General features: G+C 45.8%; 1 pseudogene; it reads right to left on the bottom strand.

Annotated features, from left to right (window-relative positions):
- Nucleotides 1-16,697: 16,697 nt before the first annotated feature.
- Nucleotides 16,698-18,027, bottom strand: LOC117093515 (annotated as a pseudogene).
- Between the last annotated feature and the right edge of the window lie 825 nt (nt 18,028-18,852).

Raw genomic sequence — 18,852 nt, 5'->3', positions numbered from 1 at the left:
TGAGGCCAAAAATCCATTTTCCTCTATGCTCTAAGCCCTTTCAATGACGAGTTTCTCACCATCTGCACTAATAAATATGGACTGGTGTGTGTATAACCATACACTGAGGAGAAGGGAAGAGTGAAAGGATTTTAAATGGTTGCAAATTGCTCTCCTGCTGAGATAACAGCAGTTTGCATGTGAGCCTCAGTTGTCACACATCAAGAATGGGCATTTGGCTTCTTTTCACACAGCTGCGAGAGAGAAGGGGTAAGTTTCAGAATGACTCGAGAGAAAAGCGGTCTGTTGTTCTTAGGGAGACAGGCTTTCTAGTGGCATCTTGCCCAGGAGCTCTTGCTTCGCAGCTCCAACCATGGGGACTGGAGACAGGATAAACAGGCCAGTCCCCAGAGTGGGGAGCAAGGGGATCACTGAAGCCCTGAAAGAGGATCATAAGCCTCAAGGCTCAGCAGAGATCAAAGGGATCAAGAATGGAAACAAAGCCAGAGGGTTGAGGTAGCCCGGTATGTAAGAAAGTGATCCCTGTGGTTAAGGTCAGTTTTTTGGGAAGACTTGGAGGCTTAAGACTCGACCTTAGGCACAAGTGGTCACAGGGAAAGCTCTGTCTTGGGAAGATACAAACAGCAGTCTAAGAAGGTGGTAGGTTAGCAGAGGCGGACAGTGAGTGTGCCATAGGAAGAGTAAGGCCGCCGAGGCAAAAGCCAGTCACCCAGGGACCGTGGAGCCTGACTAGACTCAGAGGTCTCCTCCTAGCCAGAGAGAAGTGACTCCCTGTTCCTCGCAAAATGTAATGGGGAACTGTGGAAGCGTCAAAGAGACTGTACGGTGAAATAGGGAAGTGTCTCAACAGTAGAAGAGCAGCCACAGTGAGAGTGGAGTGTCCACACCATCAGAAAGTGCACTTTAGGAAATGCTGAGGAGCGTGACAAGACCCCTTGGTTAGAACACTTCCAAATACATCCTCCAGCAGAAGGACCTCCAACCTGCCCCAAGGTGGGGCTGTGGAACCCAGTCACCTACCTCTCCTCTCAAGTGATCAATATGGGAGGGGAAAGGACCCTGGGAAGCAAGGGGGAGTAGGAAGTATCAAGTCAAGGGAGGAGAAGGAAAGTGGGAACTGAAATGGAGCAAAGCGTCAGCCGTTGAGCCCAGGCAAGGCAGTGGGATGAGCTGGGAAGACGGGCTGGAAAAGTCACCTGAGGAGGTGAGACTCTTAAGAATTACCTGTGGCTGAGCCCATGGGAGGAGAAGACACTGTTAAGGGTGTCAAGCCTTTAGGACCACCCAGGGGAAAATGTGGGGAAGCGGGGAAGGCAGGGGAAGGGAGGGTTTGCCATTAAATACATGACCAATCCCTGGTGAGAAGGAATTGCTAGTTATCACTCAAAGCAACTGTTCAGGATTGTGAACTCGTACAGAGTTCACCCTTAGTGTTGTCTTAGGTCCTCAAAGCAAAACCTATAGTAAAGCCTTTATCACCTAATTTCACCCTTCAGTTGTAATTGAAGCTTCCAAGCCTAACACAGGCCTTGGTTACTTAAACTGGAACCAAACAAGGAAAATCCCCGAGTATTGCTAGGTAACAATAACAAGTAATATTTGCACAACTTTACAGTTTACAAAGTGTTGTCATCATTTTTCTCATTTGCTCTTCATTACCAGGCTGTGAAGAAGGCAACTTACCCATAGCTAGGAAGTAAAAATGGCCAGATCGCAGACTGAAGTCTTCAGATTCCAAGCCCAGTGGAACTTTTGTTACAGCAAATATCTCTTATATACTGGTCAAATAACACTCTAAAATGCTCGGGCAGTCTGAGGAAATATCCATATTATACTCTTCGGGGAATGTATTCAGAGATTAAGGCAAAGTTCTCCAGAAGAGACCATCCTTCCCTTATACCTTAGAACATCTCCAGATCTACAGTGTGTGTGGCAGGCATTCTGCCTCCATTCCTCCCTGACTGGTGCAGATGGAACGGCATTGCCAAGATTACATTCTTCAGAAACATGCCTTCTAGGACCTTCTTGGTAGCTGCTCATTGACTATGCTTGGAATAAGAGCCACAGTTGTTTTTATTTTGGCAAAGGAAGAAAATGAGGAAAGAAATCACATATCGACTTGAGCGACATCAACACAACTTTCGAAGCAGTATCAGTCAGGGGAGCATCTAGCCCAAAGGAACTGGAGCTACCAAGTGTACCTTCTCCTTCCCCTCAACCCTTCTCTCGCTCTCTTCCGTTTCTTCCTGTTTTTCCTCTCTCCATAACCAGATGATGCCCATGATATAGTCTCACTGTCTAAGAGGAAATAGGAAACTCTCTTTTATTTCTGCATTCTTCACCGCCAACTCTAGCAGGTGAATGGGGCCAAACTAAAGAGTGGTCTTGTTGAAGATATAAAGGCTTCAGGTGAATGTGAAAGTCTGGGCTGGACCCAGTGGCTCATGCTTGTAATTCTAGCACTTTGGGAGGCAGTGGCAGAAAGATCACTTGAGGCCAGGAGTTTGAGACCAGCCTGGGCAAAATAGCAAGACGCTATCTCAAAAAAAAAAAAAAAAAAAAAAAATTTTTTTTAATTAGCCAGGTGTGGTGGCAGGTGCCTGTAGTCTCAGCTATTAGGGAGGCCGAGGCAGAAGGATTGCTTGAGCCCAGGAGTTCAGTGTTGCAGTGAGCTATGATTGGGTCACCACACTCTAGCCTGGGTGACAAAGCAAGACCTTGTCTCTAAGAAGAAGAGGAAGAAGAAAAGGAAGAGGAAGGAGGAGGAGGAGAAGGAGAAAAAGAAGTAGGAGGAGGAGGAAGAGGAAGAATTATCCTGCTCCCATGTGGGAGGCTTTCAAGGCCTCATCCTCTACCACCTGAACTTGTAATTAAACACTTCCCTTCCATTTACCCAAAGCAACTGAAACCAGCACAGAAACCTCATGTCAATTACTTGCACAAGTGTCCCTTGGGTATGTTGATGAACAAGACAAAGGTTTAAACCTAGGGAAACATTCTTTCTGTCCTTATCTCCTCTACTTTCCCAAACCTCCCCAATACTACCACTGGCCCTACAGCATTTCTCACAGCCCTCCTTCATTCCAGCCAAGTCTAGCATTGTGCGGCCCCACAATTCTCCTTTATGTTACTTCCAAGCTTCCACCCAAGATACCCCCAAATGCTGGGAGCATCTCCTTCTTGTTTCCTGTGCTGCTTTCCTCTCTTCCTTGGAAGTTCCTCTCACTGACTCTAGGAAGGTTTCCTCTAGTACTGAATTCCCAAATATGCAGCTTGTTAAAGCCTCTAACATGTACATTGAGTATTGGAAAATTCAGCAATCATTTACAAGTTAAGATTCCTATGTCTCAGGGGCTGAAAGGGACTTTTGAATCAGAATTGGTCCATTTTCAAATATTCCTCTAGCTTATGACAACTTTCTAAGCTTCAGTTTTTTTCATCTGTAAAATGAGGGTACAGGGTCTTCATTCTAAGGTTCTAGAAGTCCAAGGCTTGGTCAAGGTTACACAGCTAGAGGTATGACAATGCAGGCTAGAAGTGAAGCCTGCTGCCTTCTGAAGGCCACACTCTCCACTCCATCAAGCTCTGTGTGCACATACAAGCACAAGCCAACTCATCTGCCTGAACTCCTCTGTTAAATATGTACCAAAACTAACAATGGAACTACCATGTGATCCAGCAATCTCACTTCTGGGTATATCTAAAGGAATTAAAATCAGTATGTTGGAGAGATGTCTGCACTGCCATGTTAATTGCAGTACTATTCACAATAACCAAAAGACGTAATTAACCTAAGTGTCTATCAATGAATGATGGATTTTTTTTAATGTGGTATATATACACAATGGAATACTATACAGTCTTTAAAAAAAAGAATGAAATTCTGTCATTTGTGACAAAGTGGATAAATCTAGAGAATATTAAATTAAGAAGTAAAATAAGCCAGGCACAGAGAGGAAAATACTGCATTATTTCATTTACATGTGGAATCTGAACTCCTAAAAGTAGAGAGTAGACTGGTGGTTACCAGAGGCTGGGGAGGCGGGAGTGGGTAATGGAGAGATGTTGGCCAAAGAGTACAAAGTTTTAGTTAGACAAGAGAAACAAGTTCTGATGTTCCATTGCACAACAAGGTGGCTATAGTTCATAAGAATGTATTGTATATTTCTAAATTTCTAAAAGTTTGAATTTTAAATGTTCTTACCACAAAGAAATGATAAGTATGTGAGGTGATAAATACATTTGCATACTTTTATTATTTTATAATTATATATATATATTTAAAACATATCAATTTCAGACTAAGGAGCAATTCTTTATTTTTATGCCCTTAAATACATAATGGAGTTTTGCCTACTGAATTATGTCTCAAATGTAAACACCTTATGTTATCCAACTCTATATCCATCTACCACCAACCACCAACCAGTCCCTTGATCTTTGCACATCAAAGATGCCTACTAATAAATGCTTTTGAATGAACAAAGGCACTAACTGAATGAAAGACCTCCCGTTTTTCATTATCTCCATGAGTACTGCTCACCAATTGATTGAAACTGGACTCCCAAACTCCCAGGCAAAGCTAACCCTCCCAGATGTGTTCTGCTGGCTCCACCGTTAAATACCTGTGTCGCTCAGCATTTCTATAACCCTGGTGTGCCTCCATTTCTTCATCTGTAAAATGGGAATAAAATAGTACCTACCTCATGGGGTACCTATCAGGATTAAATGAATGAATCCATTTAAAGCACTGAGAATAGTGCCTAGCAATATACGTTAGGGTTCTCCAAAGGGACAGAACTAATAGGATACATCTATATATGAAAGGGAGCTTATTGAGGAGCATTAACTCACATGGTCACAAGGCAAAGTCCCATGATAGGCCGTCTGTAAGCAGAGAAAGAAAGAAGCCAGTAATGGCTCAGTCTGAGACCAAAAGCCTCAAAAGTAGGGAAGCCAACAGTGCAGCTTTCAGTCTGTGGTCGAAGGCCCCAGAGCCCTCGACAAACCACTGGTGTACGTCCAAGAGTCCAAAGGCTGAAGAACCTGGAGTCTGATGTCCAAGGGCAGGAGGAACAGACAGACGCATCCAGCACAAGAGAAAAAGGAATGCCATAAGCCTCAGCAAGCCAGCTCACCCTTCTTCCACCTGCTTTGTTCCAGCCGGGCTGGCAGCCGATTGCATGGTGCCCACCCACATTGAAGGTAGGTATTCCTCTTCCAGTCCACTGACTCAACTGTCAATCTCCTCTGGCAACACCCTCACAGACACACCCAGAAACAAGACTTTACCAGCTATCTAGGCATCCCTCAATCCAGTCAAGTTGACACCTAATATTAACCATCACACAATACATAGCAAAATGCTCAGCAAATATTAGCTGTTGTTATTCTATACTTTCATCTAGCATAATCCTCATCACACATCACTGTGATACCTGCTTAATTTGTTAACTTTACAGAATGAGTGGAAGTTCTATGAGGTCAGGGACCATATCTGCCTTCGTCTTACTCCCAGCATGGTGGTCTGGCAGGTGGTAGGAAATCAGTAAATTTCTTAATGCATCCATGCAAGAATGCAAAAACGCAAAGCTAATTCCCTGGGCTATGTGGATTAGTTGCTGATACTTTGTAACTAACAGAAAATTTTCTAACCGTTGAATACTGTAGGTAATTGTTCTGACTTGCACTCCTCTGTTATTTAAGAATAGAGAAAATGAGAGGCACCATTGCAAAGTGGTTAAGAGCACAGACAGTAAAGCCAGAGTGCATGGATTTGAAACCTAGTTCTACCACTTACCAAAATGTGACCTTATGTGACTTCAATAGAAATAAGAATAGTACCTACCTCAGGTGTGTCTTATGGAGATTAAATGAGTTAACATATGAAATGTGCTTAGTGCCTAACATTATATAGCGTTAGCTACTATCATTATCATCGCCATCATGAATCGTGAATAAGGATATGATACAAAGACCTGAGAGTGAAAACAGATGTGTGGTTGTGGGAAAATATTTTGTCACCAAGACAGAGATATCATGGATGGCTAAAAGGCAGTGTTCAATATAACTACGTTGTTGTGTCATGACAATTTAGCTGTCATCAATATACTCTTGGAATGTTTTAGGTTCATGCAGTTTAGGCCACACTTGAGGGCAGGGAGTTATGGGAGGAAGGTTTGTAGAAGAGTGTCTACTTTGGACAGTGTAAACGCTGCTGTGCCCACCAGCTCCCACCACAAGCCCTGCACTCCAATGAGGTGGGCACACATCTATGGCCCAGCACCACCCCTGAGTCCTGCTGTGGCCGGAAGACCACGCTTCTCTCCTTGCCATCTCCTCCTGACACAGATTTTCTCATCACATTTTAGTTCCAGGACCCCCCAGAAACCTAAGGCACCATTCTGTTCTTTGATGCTGTGTCTTCAAAGTCATGGGCAGTGCAGAAGCCCAGCTGCCAGGACACCAGCTGTCCCCTCCCTGGGTCTCGCTGTGGCTGAACTGCAGGTCCCCTAGGATGTCCAGAAAGGTACCAAACTGGGCTTCCCCCAAGTTGCTGAGCCACCTGCAGCCGGAAGCGGGGGAGCAGCTTCACCCTCTGTGTGTGGCGGGCGGCAGGACCCAGCTCTGAGAAGATGTAGAACACGCTGTAGCTTCAGGAAAAGGAATCTTAAGTCCCAGAGCAATTAAAGAACAGGAATCGAATTGAAGCAAGAAATGAGGAAAGTTTTGCATCTCCTGTTTCTTACTCTATTTCACCACAATGGTTTTTCCCCTCCACAGCCCAAAGCTGTGAAGCGATTTGAAGCCACTACATTTAGCCACAGATGATTGATTTTAAAATTATTCATGAGTAGCCATCTCACCACTATCTACCTACCTCAAGATTAGATGCTGCCACTATCTCACAATTCTCTTATAAGGGGTTGAAATCAAAATCTCCTCATGAATGGAATTTATCTCACCAGCTGTGAATATGCACTGTGATTTGTTATCATGGAGTTCTTTATCCTATTTGCTTAAGCTACCTTAAGTTTATAACATGCATTAATTTTTATATTGAAAATTCTATGTTATATGCAGAAAAAAAGAATTACAACAGCACCTGCTATGGTTCTATTGAATTAGTACTTTATATATTGCATGTATTACATAGCGTGACCTTTTGATGTTTAATACCCAACCCTACCCCTGCCCCACCTTACACACACGTACCAGCTAAAATGGTTCTCTGAAGGTACCTCATGAGTCAAATTTGCTCAAGATTCATGGCTCTTACCTGAAACACTGGGGTGCCTATTTAAATGATTTTAAGAAGATGTCAATATTATGAATACTATTTCCTTGAAGTAGCCACACTGTAGCATCAGGATTGCAACATGAATGCTGACACTTGTGCCTGGCAGCCAACAGAAGTTAGGGAACTTGACACCAGGAAGTGTCCCACAAAGGACCCAGGACATGGTCCACTGGGATCCTCACTCAGCAGAGGAACATGGAAAGTGCCACTCCCTCATTTGTCTCATCATATGCTCATTGCCTGACCCTGGGTGGGTAGAGTCCTTCCATGTAACATACCATTTTTAATTTTAAGGGCTGATATCCATCTTTAAATTATCTAAGTAATGACACAAAGACTGAAATCAAAATTCGTTGTGGCCTTCCCATGAATGGCCTCACGCCATTTGGTGAGAGGTAAAGAAAGGGTGGAAAGCTGAGTGCTAGGATGTGCTGGGTTTGCAAGGCCGCTTCCCTGGCATACAAGACAGGCTGAAACCTCTTGAAGCCAGTCAGAGTCCAAGGTAAACTGCTTCACAAACACTCAACCAATAATAAAATGTTTTGAAAAGCACTTAAGCTTAATAGGTTGAGGTGTTAACTCAGTGGAAGCTTCTGTTACTATGGAGAGAGACTGCGAGAGCAGAGCAATGCCACAGGGCGGGAAAAGGAACGCCATTAGGAGGAGTCATGCCACACACAGCAGACATACAATAAGGCCTCCTGTATGCGATGGGCAGTCACATGGGGCCCAGGATGATGGTGCTGGGCCAGGGGAGTACTGGTTGGTATGGGCAGGGTCTTCAGATCCCTCAATGCACTTGGTTTGAATCTTCCTCTTGATCCACCACTTTCCCCAGGCCTACTTGTCACTTAATCTGCAAAACATTATTGTTACTTCCATCTTATTGGGGTAAAATAGCTGAAAGGAGTGAGGTAATTCACTCAAACTCCTCTGGTCAGAAGACTTGGGATCAGCCCAAGGCATTTGATTTTGATGGCACATTCAATCTACCATGACTTCTCTGCTGCTCTGGATGCATCTGCCTTGTTTGGACCTTCTAAGACCAACTCCTCCACTTATTCTTCCACCCACTCTTGGCCATCAGTTCAGAAGCCAAGGGCCATCCCCAGACATTCCAGAGCGAATAGACTGGAGTGTGCTCTACACCTCTGGTATTACAGGTTTTCATGTTACATTCCTGCAGACTCTCTGACACATGACAGGCCACAGAGGTATCATCAGGTCCAGGAATTTGTACTCCAAGAATAATGATTTTCGTTCTCCATGACTACTAACTCAGTGATCTAGATTAGTCTTATTATAATGTTGTTTCCTATCAAGTGAAACATTGCCTTTAAAAGGATTTCAGTCTCCAAACTTCCTTCACACAATGAATGCTCATGCCCTAGCACCCAGAGTCATCTGGCAGTCATTCTAGTTCCTTGGGGCTGTGCACCAAGGAAGAAAACTGGTTCATCCTAACACCATTCAACGCATGCATTACTGATGGTCTTCTGTGGTGTAAGCCATAGAAGGGGCTGAGTTGCCAGTAAATGCCTTTCTGACCGGTACAGTTGAGTCATCTGATCAGCATTCAGAACCATTGCTGTTGGCTCGACAACAATGTAACACCTTGAAATTTATTCTTTATCAGAGGTATCCAGTCTCCTAACCTGAGATTTATGAGATTCATTGAAAGAGATAATATATTTTTTAAATGAAAGAGCAAAACAACATAATTACGTATCTACAGAATAAACTGACCTCTGCCAACCCAGGTGGAGATGAAGAGTACAGGGTTTGATTCTTCTAATTACACACAGCTTTTGGATGGGGTGGATGAAAGGACACTTTATTATTCTCCCTCTAGTCATAATGCTCTGTTGAAGCTAATCAAACTCTAATTCATTAGAAACTGGGACAAGAAACAGAAAATATAAATAAATAATGGCTTCCACTGGCCCTTAAAGCCCGAATGAAACTTCTGATTAAATCTGGCACCCGGGCCCTGCTAGAATGTGCACTCCATAAGAGTGGAAGCCTTGCTTGGCTTGCTCATCAATGGACCTCCAGCACCTAGACAAATGCCCAGCACCTTGTGCTCCCCTCATAAGTACTTGTTGAGGGAAGCAATGAATAAATGAATGAATGAACAAACAAACAAGGCAGATGCATCCAGAGCAGCAGAGGAGTCATGGTGGATTGAACGTGCCATCAAAATCAAATGCCTTGGGCTGATCCCAGGTCTTCTGACCAGAGGAGTTTGAGTGAATTACCTCTCTTCTTTCAGCTGTTTTCCCCCAATAAGACGGAAGTAACAATAATGTTTTGCAGATTAAGTGACAAAATTTATGTAAAAGTATTTCACAAAGTACCAGTTACCCATAGGAGAATCCCGTAAGTGACCCTATATCCCACGGCTTCACTGATCCCCGCTAAGTCCTGTTTGCCTCTTAATCCTACAGCTTCTACCTCCTAATATCTCCCTTCATTGTTTCCTCTCCATTCTCACCACCAGTATGTTCACTGTGGTTCTCAGCACTCATCACCAGATAGTTCCAGTCCCTTCCTGGTGGGTTCCCTGCCTTAAGCCTAGCTCTGCTACCTCTGCTACAGTAGCCTTGCCACCAATGGGCTTCACGAAGGGTGAGTGATCCCTGTAGTCACAAAGCACAGGGATCCATGCTCAAAAGGGCCCACGCTTGAGGGCAAATGCTCTCTGGTTGCCATCTTGAAATTCTGAATGATTTACCGTTTTGGAAGTGAGGTCCATGGCACATGAACCATGGGCCGGGGGTTTAGGGTCTTGGCTCTCATGTGCAGCATCTCTTACCACCTTCCTGCCTCCCAGGACAGGTTCTCGGCTACCCATTTTCCTGCCCCTGGCACCCTGGGCCCTGCCCAGCCTCCCCCACAACCTGTCCCAGTGACACCGTCCACTCCACTTCAGTGGAGGGTTGGGTGCAGGGTGGAGAGGGGCAGGGTTGGTGAGCATGCTTCACAGTATCTTGCAAGGGGGTGTGGCAGTGGCCATCCTCACCCCAGGCTGTCAGTGCTACCATGCATTTAGCAGGTGACTTGGTAAAGGAAGCCTCAGGCTCAACCTTAACCAAGATACCCAGTGCATCTTGACAGGGAAGTTGCAATACCCTCAGGGGTTACCTGCTCACGAAGGGTGGGAGCACCAGGCCTCTGGGAAGGAGATACACCTGGCTGCAACTTCCTGCCCCTAGCTAAAGCATGGCACATCAGTCCCAGAGAGGAAGAGCCAGCTGTCGGTGGACCACATGTGTCCCAAGTCTCAGGGAGGGCTCCAGCTCCCACGGAAGTCTGTACTTGTCCCACAAGTGTCCTGCCATGAGGACCGGAGGGACATGACATTAAAGAGAATAAAAAATGCCATGACAGATTGAGAGACTGCAGAATGAAGGGAAATGCTCTGTATTTTAAAGCCTTTAACAGCACCTTTTTTTTTTTTCTGGTTTTTGAATAAATGGCCCCACATTTTCATTTTGCACAGGGACCCCAGGATCCACTCCTGGCTGTCAACATGGCCCTTCTAAATTCTGACCCTGACACACTGCTTACCTGTGACACTCCTTCAGTGCTTTCCCCTTTCCTGTAACTCAGAGCAGAAAGTTTGAGCCTCCTGGCTAGGCCCCCTTGTCTGGCACGTGCTGATTTCCTCAGCCCCATCCCTTCTGTTCACCCACACTCACCCTCCGCCTCGGCCATCCTGAAGCATTAGCAGCTTTTTGAACATGTCTTGCTGCTTTATGTCACTGCTCATCACGTATTATTCCCTCTGTTACCATTGTCTACCGCCACTTTTATCAAGCCTCACTTCCTTCCATGGCCTTCCCTGACTACCCTAGCCCCCATCAGGCTCCCTCCCAGGAGAACTGTGTCATGGCCCTGATCCCTGTGTCCTAGAATCACAGATGTTCCTACCTGGCTTCACTGTCATATGTATGCAACATGATCCTGATGACAGGGACCATATGACCTTCTAGTACTAGCTCCAGCAGAGAGTCTGACACTTTCGGGGAACACTGAATTCAACACTAAGCTGCACATGCTGGTTCTCTCTGCACATTCCCTTCATTGCCTGCTTAGTGAGATGATCTGAATCAAACAAATCAGTCCCACTGGCCACTTTCTCCTGAGAGAGGAGCCTTCTCAATCACCGAGATGGCCAAGGCACCATTTTAAACCTATTTTATAGGCCTACCACTTTCTGATCATGTCATCTGCAATGATCCCGTGGGTTTCAGTTCTTGCTTATCACCAAACCTCAGCCACAGAAATTAGAGATCGAAAGCAGTGGACTCCTTTTTCTTAAGAGAAAAAAAATCATTTTTCCCCTTCGACACATTCATAAAGCTCTAACAATGCAATCCTAGTACAGGGACCTTCCCTCCATCACTTTCCTATGGAGATCAATGCCCCATACAATGGGTTTCATGACCTTAGACCCGGAATCTAAAGACAGGCTATTCAATCATCTGGTCCTGATCCCTCATCTTACCACTGTGGACACTGAATGCAGGGGGCCAGGGACTGTCTCCATTCCAACCCAAGCCCATGCTCATGCCACTGTTCCATGCGTTCCATGCGGCCTCTGTGAACTGGGAGTTATCTCCAGGCTCCTGATTCACCCTTTCACTCACTTCTCTGAGAGGATACAAGGTCATCCTTGCTTGTAGGTTTCCTTTCTTCAAGATCTCTAGACTGTAATATTATCCCATCAATTGTCCAGTAACTCAAAACCTACCAGCCATACTAAACTAACCCATGATTCTGGCATTCTCTGTTGCCACTTCTCACTGGTGCTTTATTTTCCTCCTGAATGTTCATCAGGGAGTTCGTGAAAAATTGGGAAGGGACGGGAATGAGGTTATTGAGCTGTCAGTGATCAGACAATACAACTTACCTCACAGCAACAGTTTACTTCACTAAATTGTGGAGGAGCTGATGAGGAAGGAATGATCCTGGTTGATGCACAGTATTGACACAGTAGCCACACAAACCACATTCAATATCTCTGTAAGCCAGCTGCTGGCTTGTTTTGGGGGCAGTGTAATTGCTGCTGCCATCATTTCATGAACAGTCCCCTCTTCATCCCACCACCATTCATGGATTAGTTACTAAACTAGCAGGACTGTTTCAGACAGAGAGCAATCAGCAAATCAGAAGCTTTCCAACTAGACTGGAATGGGTGGCTTTATTAGACACATTCCCAGTCACCTTGCTAACAGCCCTCAGGTTTCAGAAACGTCATTAAATATTCCATTCAAGAAACACAGGAAACCCTAAATGTGATCTACCTCATCCCCGTCCCCACCGCCTTCCCCACACCATCTCCACCCTTCAGGCGCATTCTAAACTTACAGAAATGTGGCCAGGAGAGAGTTAGACTATTTTGCGTGATGCAATACAGCCTGTTCAACTTTTGCATAGCAATTCAGCAAACACAGTTTTAAGCATTCAATTCTACTTCTACAGCTTCTTAAAATTCCCTGCAATATAATTATACTGATGGGAATGCAGAAAGATAATTGCTTTTAGAGGAAAGTTTCTCCTTTGTTCCATGTTCATCTGGCTTCCAGAAATGGAACAAGAGCCCTTGAACAGCAGAAATACGCATCCATGTGTCTCTAGTTATCATTTATTTACAAAGATAGACCTTGACAAATGTAATTTGTTCAATAAAATTAAAAGGATGCACGATAATTCACTTAGACAAAGAGACTTGAAAGGGGACGTCATCGGCAGCAGCGCCGTCCATCATTCCAAATGATCAGCTGACTTTGAAGAAGTGGCAGGTGTTCCCCTTTTGGAATGCAGCATTGAAATAGTATTTAGAAGGGGGAAAGAAAGAAAGAGAGCTAGGAATTGGAGCAATTTTTTATTCAGGCAATAATTATACAAATTAGATCTATGAAAGCCAGAGAATGACTGTGCCTTGAACCCTGTCTGTGTGCATAGAACAATGGGGAAATTAATAATTAAATCTATTACATATGCTCATAATTCAATACAAAAGATACCTCAGTAGTTCAAACACTCCTGTATTTTCATTTGAATAAGGCTTTCACACATTCTCATTATATATGTATTATATTTTAAATTTAACAGCTTATTTTGTTGCCTTTATGTTTGAATTAATAAGGGCACACTTTAATGCACTAATGGGGAATTGCATTAGCTGGCTTTGCAGACATAACTTTGAAAATCTCCCTGGTTTCCCAAGGGTGAAATCAATTTGCCCCATAACGTATTGTCTCACAGACACATCTGGAATCTTGGAAGAATAGCTCCCCTCTACAAGCTTCTGATTTGGGCCTCTGTATTCAAAAGAGGATCCCCTAGTAGATACCCTTGCTAAACTGAACAGACCCATCAGGATCATCTTCTGGATTTTGCAATCTTTTAGCCAGCTGACACGCTTCTCATGCCTAGCCCATGTTATTTTTCCAGAGAACAAAAATAATTTTTCTGCGAAAAAGTAAAGGTTTATTTTTAAACCAATAATTCATTTCCTCTCTTTTTAAAATGTTTCTTTCTCACTCCCTCTCTCCCTCTGGCTTTCTTTATATTCCTATTTTTAACTCTTCATACTACCTCTGGCTCCACGGAGAGTGAAGAAGACAAGGAAATTAGAAAAAAGAGAGAGAGAAAAAGAAAAGTATATCCTATGGTGGGCAATGATGGAAAGGCCCCCACAATTGTTGAGGTACCAATTAATAGCATCAGAAATACTGGCGTTCAGGACAGGGGGATCGGCAGTTGAACTACAGCACTGAAATCACAGAGAGCACAGTGAGTTCACAAAGTGAGGGTCTCAGTTTTCTAAAACACAGAGTGACTGCACTGGAGAGTCAAATGCTAAAGTTACAATCAATGGAAAACACCCATCCCTCTGCAACCCAGAGAAGAGACAAAGAAGTCAGTATCTGTGAGAAAGAAAGAGAGGAAGCCTAACCAACTGCTCACATCTCAGTGCAAAGCGGCTGCCAGCATACCCGGACAGCCCGGCACATGCGGAGGCACTTGCCGCTGCTGCCACTGCGCTATGACAAGGAGTTTTGTGCCTTCGGAGGAGCGCCAAATCCAATGATGCTAATTGCATTGCAGATTTCTAGCATCATTAGCAATTCTTAAAATTACATTTGCCCTGCTTAAGTTCCCTATTTCCAGCCTGGTATACGAAGGGGGTAAGTCTCTAAAGGGGATATGGGTTACAGAGAAATTCGATTGGACATGCTGGCTTCAGGTGTGCAGGTGGAGGCTGGCTGGGGGGAATCACAGCCCAGGAAAAATGCTTGTTTGTCTTATTTTAAATGCTGATTGCCGGGAGAATAAACAAAACCCGCAGCTAAATGGGCCTTAAAGGAACACTGGGAATTTTGGAAAGAAGAAAAGCCTTACCAAATAACAGTTGGAACTAGCCCTGTGGGTCCTATGGTGACAAGCACCATCCAACCACCCCGAGCAATGGGGTAACTTGCATTTGAAATAGTTGGTGCAGAAATAACCACTCTCCTTTTGTTTGTTTGTATTTAAAACAAATGAATAAAATCCAGATGAATGGGTGTTTTTGCTTTGTTTGTTTGTTTCCTTAAAGAGAACATATTTGCTCATTAGGAAAGCTAGACAGCCAGCTCCAGAAACAAAAGCCCCAAGTCTGTGTCTCTCCCCAGCTTTGGCAAACATTTTGCCACAACATTTCCCAGCCCAAGTATCTCAACCCTGCTGGGAAGGGAAAGGCCATCCCAAGAGCAGAGCAGAGGTCAGGATCCGCCTCTCCTGAGGCTGCTGGCTCCTGAAATTGGGGCAGGGCTCTGTGCAGTTGGGACTTCCACGGCAGAGTCATTGAGACACCACCAACACCAGCCTCTCCCATAGTGGAGGGGTGGCCTCTACTCTGAATCTGGCAACAGAAAGGGGACCAGCTCCTGGGTATTTTTTCCAACAATTTATCCCATGTAATTAAATTGCTAAGCCTATATATTTATAGACACATACATACACATATACATACACACACTTACAAATATGTATTATATATACAGCTCTATGTATAAACACTTACATAGAGGGAGTGTATAGCTTTTAATTGGGCCGTCTTCTCAAAATAATTAAGCCAGTTTTAATGAAATACTGTTTAAGGCTGCTGGCAAGCAAAGAAGCCATCTTTAGCAAAGCATTAATAAACTGAGTCATTCGCACGAGGGAATGGCTAGCTGTATCAGTCACATTCACGGTGCTAATAAAAGAGCTCAGTTCTCTGTGGCAGGCCAAGGATTGTGGGGCCGGGAGGGAGCACAGGGCCCAGTCATCTCGGGCTCACTGTCACAGACAGTCCTTACGGCTGCAGCGGAGTTCACAGCACAAGCTGGAAGAAGGGTATGCTTGCCCTCAAAGGATCCCAGCAGGAATCTAAGTTCATTGCTCTGTCCATGGAAGAGTTAGGTGACCAATCACAGGGGCTGGTAAGGTCTCCAGAGCTCCTTAGCATCTGTGGGTGATGCTGGACCAGCACTGGAAACAGGGTGCAAGGGTGGCCAGAGTTTCTCCTTTTGGTGTCCCAGTTCCTCGTCTATAGTGACCTCCAACCCCATGATGTCAATGAGATAAACATGTTGGGAGGGTTTTTCAGAGGTGTTAATGGGGTTAACGTTTAACTCTTAAAATGAGGATAGTCATTCTCTAAACCAGGAAATTAGATAGGACATCCCTTATCAATACCTCCTGCTGCTTTTTAGCTGCTGCTTTTTAGCAGCAGGAGGTACTCATAGGTAAAGGAATCTCTGGTTTGATTTTTAATAAAAGGGATGGTTTACCCATTCTCACAATGAGAATCTTTATAAACTGTGCTGACTTTCACCAAAAGCGATGAGATGGACTTGCTGCCACATATAGGTCCATGCCAATGAGATGGTGCAGCAGTATCTGGTGCTGGAAAGAAAGGGGCCTGTATAAGAGTCCCACTGTACCAATGAGGAAGCTGACCCGCCCCAGTGTTACACCGTTTATCCCCAGTGGCACAGCCACATCCTGAATCCTTCTTCAAGAGTCCTGGGAGAAAAAAATAAGCCCCGTTACCCTCTCTTCCTTTCTGTCTTGGAGAGAAGAGGCCTATAAAACATTAACGGTGCAGGGAAAGTTCTTCCTAATTCCAAACAAGGTGGGAAAAACAGGAACCTTTTGATTTCTGTAACATCAATTTGGTGAAAGGCAAGCACGGAAGTTTAGATTGAACCATGATAACAGTTACCATTTACTGAGCCTTTTCACTTGCGGGGAGGACACTGTAGATGCATAACAGTTCATAATCCTCACCACAACTCTGTAAGCTAGGGAGTTGTATTCCCACTTGACAGAACAGGAAACTGAGGCTCAAAAAGTTAACCAACTTACCCATAGTCCTAGCGCTCACCAACAGCAACGGCAGGATTCAGACACCCCAAGGCAGTGAACGGGGGGCCCTGGTTCTGGTCCTCCCTCTCCCGTTCTCCTCTACCCAGGCTTGATGCTGGGTCCATTCTCCCTTTGGCCTCACCATTAAAGCTAATGTTGACATTTCCATCAACTTCCCAGTCTCATACTCCCAGGAGTAGCAACATGTATCAAGCCCTGGTGCGGACATAGTCCTTACAAAAGGCAACTTCTGGGGAAGAAAAAGCAACTCCTTGTTCTCAGCTCACTGTCAGAACTGATGCCTGGGCGGACAGGAAGCGTGCCTGAAGTGTGCTTTCAGCACGAAGGAGGAAGGAGAGGCACGCGCAGGGCTTGATTCCCGATTCTCCAGAATCCGGAAGTGGAAGAAGCCTGGGAGTGACCAGAGACCCCAGATCCTGCCTAAACCAGCGTCCTCGGGTCAAGCCCCTGCGGAGTCCTGGACAAAGGAGCCGCGACTTGGCGGGGGGGGGACCGGGAGAAGGGAACGGAGACCCCAGCGGAGCCAAGGAGCCTGGATGGGCAGAGGAAATGGGCGACGGGTAAATGGAGATGCAGCCGGGAATGGGAGAGGACGACCATCCACTGGGAAGCGGAAACCCCCTTGCGGTTTGAGGGCGCTAAGGAGGGGAAGCGCCCCGCGCCCGCCCCCACGCCCGCCTCCAGGGGTGAAGGACGGCAGGGCCTCCCGAGGCCGCTGCGCTGGGACCGCCTAGCTGAGCAGCCCCTGCCCGGCCCCTGCTCGCTCCTCGGGCTAGCACGAGGCCCCACCGTTCGAGCGCACTGTGCATCGCGCCTGCAGCCTTTCGAAAATAGAAAAATACGGAGTATATGTAGTACCCCACACCCTTGTAATGATGCCGCTCCAAGCAAATGAGTCCTTAATAACCCGGGGTGCTGGGGGCAGCGACCGATGGGGAGCTAACAGCCTGGCCTTGTGGTGTTGAACGCGCGGCACTGGAGACTCCCGACACTCCATGCGGCGCAAGTCCCAGCTCCTGGCAGACCAGCACCCGGCCTTCCCCGGCTAGGAGCCGGGCTTCTGACGGGAGGGCCCGGTGGCGAGAGGGCGCCAGCAGGACGCCTGACGTTGCGTGAAAAAAACAGAAAATTCCACAGCACCGCGGCGAGTGCTCCCCGGCTGCGACCGCGCCTTGGGCCGCGAGGATGTTCCTGTGGTGCCACCTAGTGTCCGAGGTGCACACAACGCTCTGGCGAGGGCTGCAAGGTCGGCCTGCGACCAGCCCTGGGACTTCAGACTCAGGCTGGGACCTTGGGATGGGTCATCCAGGGGTCCCCGGCTGTGGACCAGTGATGCCTTTCCACCAAACAAAAAGCCCCCCAGACGTTTCTCTCTTCCTGCTGCAACCAAAGCTAAAAAGAAAATTTGCCAGAATGAATGGAATAACTGACGGTCCCTTTCAATTAGACGTCCATGAGGTGATGTCTGGTTTTTCCTAAGTACAATGGCAAGTCGATTATTAGTTCATCCAGAAAAAATATAGATGCTATCATCGTATCAACATGAGTCCCCACATAGAACTGAGCCTCAGACCTGCTGGAGGTGCTTTGTCTGGGAAACACTGAACTAGAATTTTGGGTGGGACAAAGTAGAAGCTTTACTTTTCATTTAACAGTAGCCTGAAGACCTCCTGCAGAATAATGGAAAGGATAAAGACCTGGAAGCCCGGACACTAAGGTTCTGGTATTAGCTCTGCCCCCCAGCTGTCTGTGTGCCCTTGACCAGAGGCAAAGAGTTTTACTACCTCTCACAATACTGTGGAGTCTGGATTGGTATCTCCATGTAATCAGTTAGGAAACAGGCTCCAGAAGTTTACCCAAGGCTGGGCAGCAGATCAGTGGCCGGACCAAGCTTCAGCTGCACGTCTTTCCAACTCTGAAGAGCAAGCTCCCTTCACAAGCCATCAAATCCCTTCCTGCTTCACCCTCTTCATCTACCACTTGAAGGGGCTGTACCGAGTGGTCACAGTTCCTTCCAGATACAGCAAACCGTGATTCTAAGGTTTCACTGATCCCTTAAAACCCAGTTTTAGTGCTCACAAACCCCGTGGTGATAACAAAAGAGCCTTTAAAAAGGATTTATCCAC

This window comes from Trachypithecus francoisi, unplaced genomic scaffold (assembly GCF_009764315.1).
Source record: "Trachypithecus francoisi isolate TF-2019V2 unplaced genomic scaffold, Tfra_2.0 Lachesis_group12, whole genome shotgun sequence".
Classification (NCBI taxonomy): domain Eukaryota; kingdom Metazoa; phylum Chordata; class Mammalia; order Primates; family Cercopithecidae; genus Trachypithecus; species Trachypithecus francoisi.
This window is presented reverse-complemented; position numbering and strand designations above follow the sequence as displayed.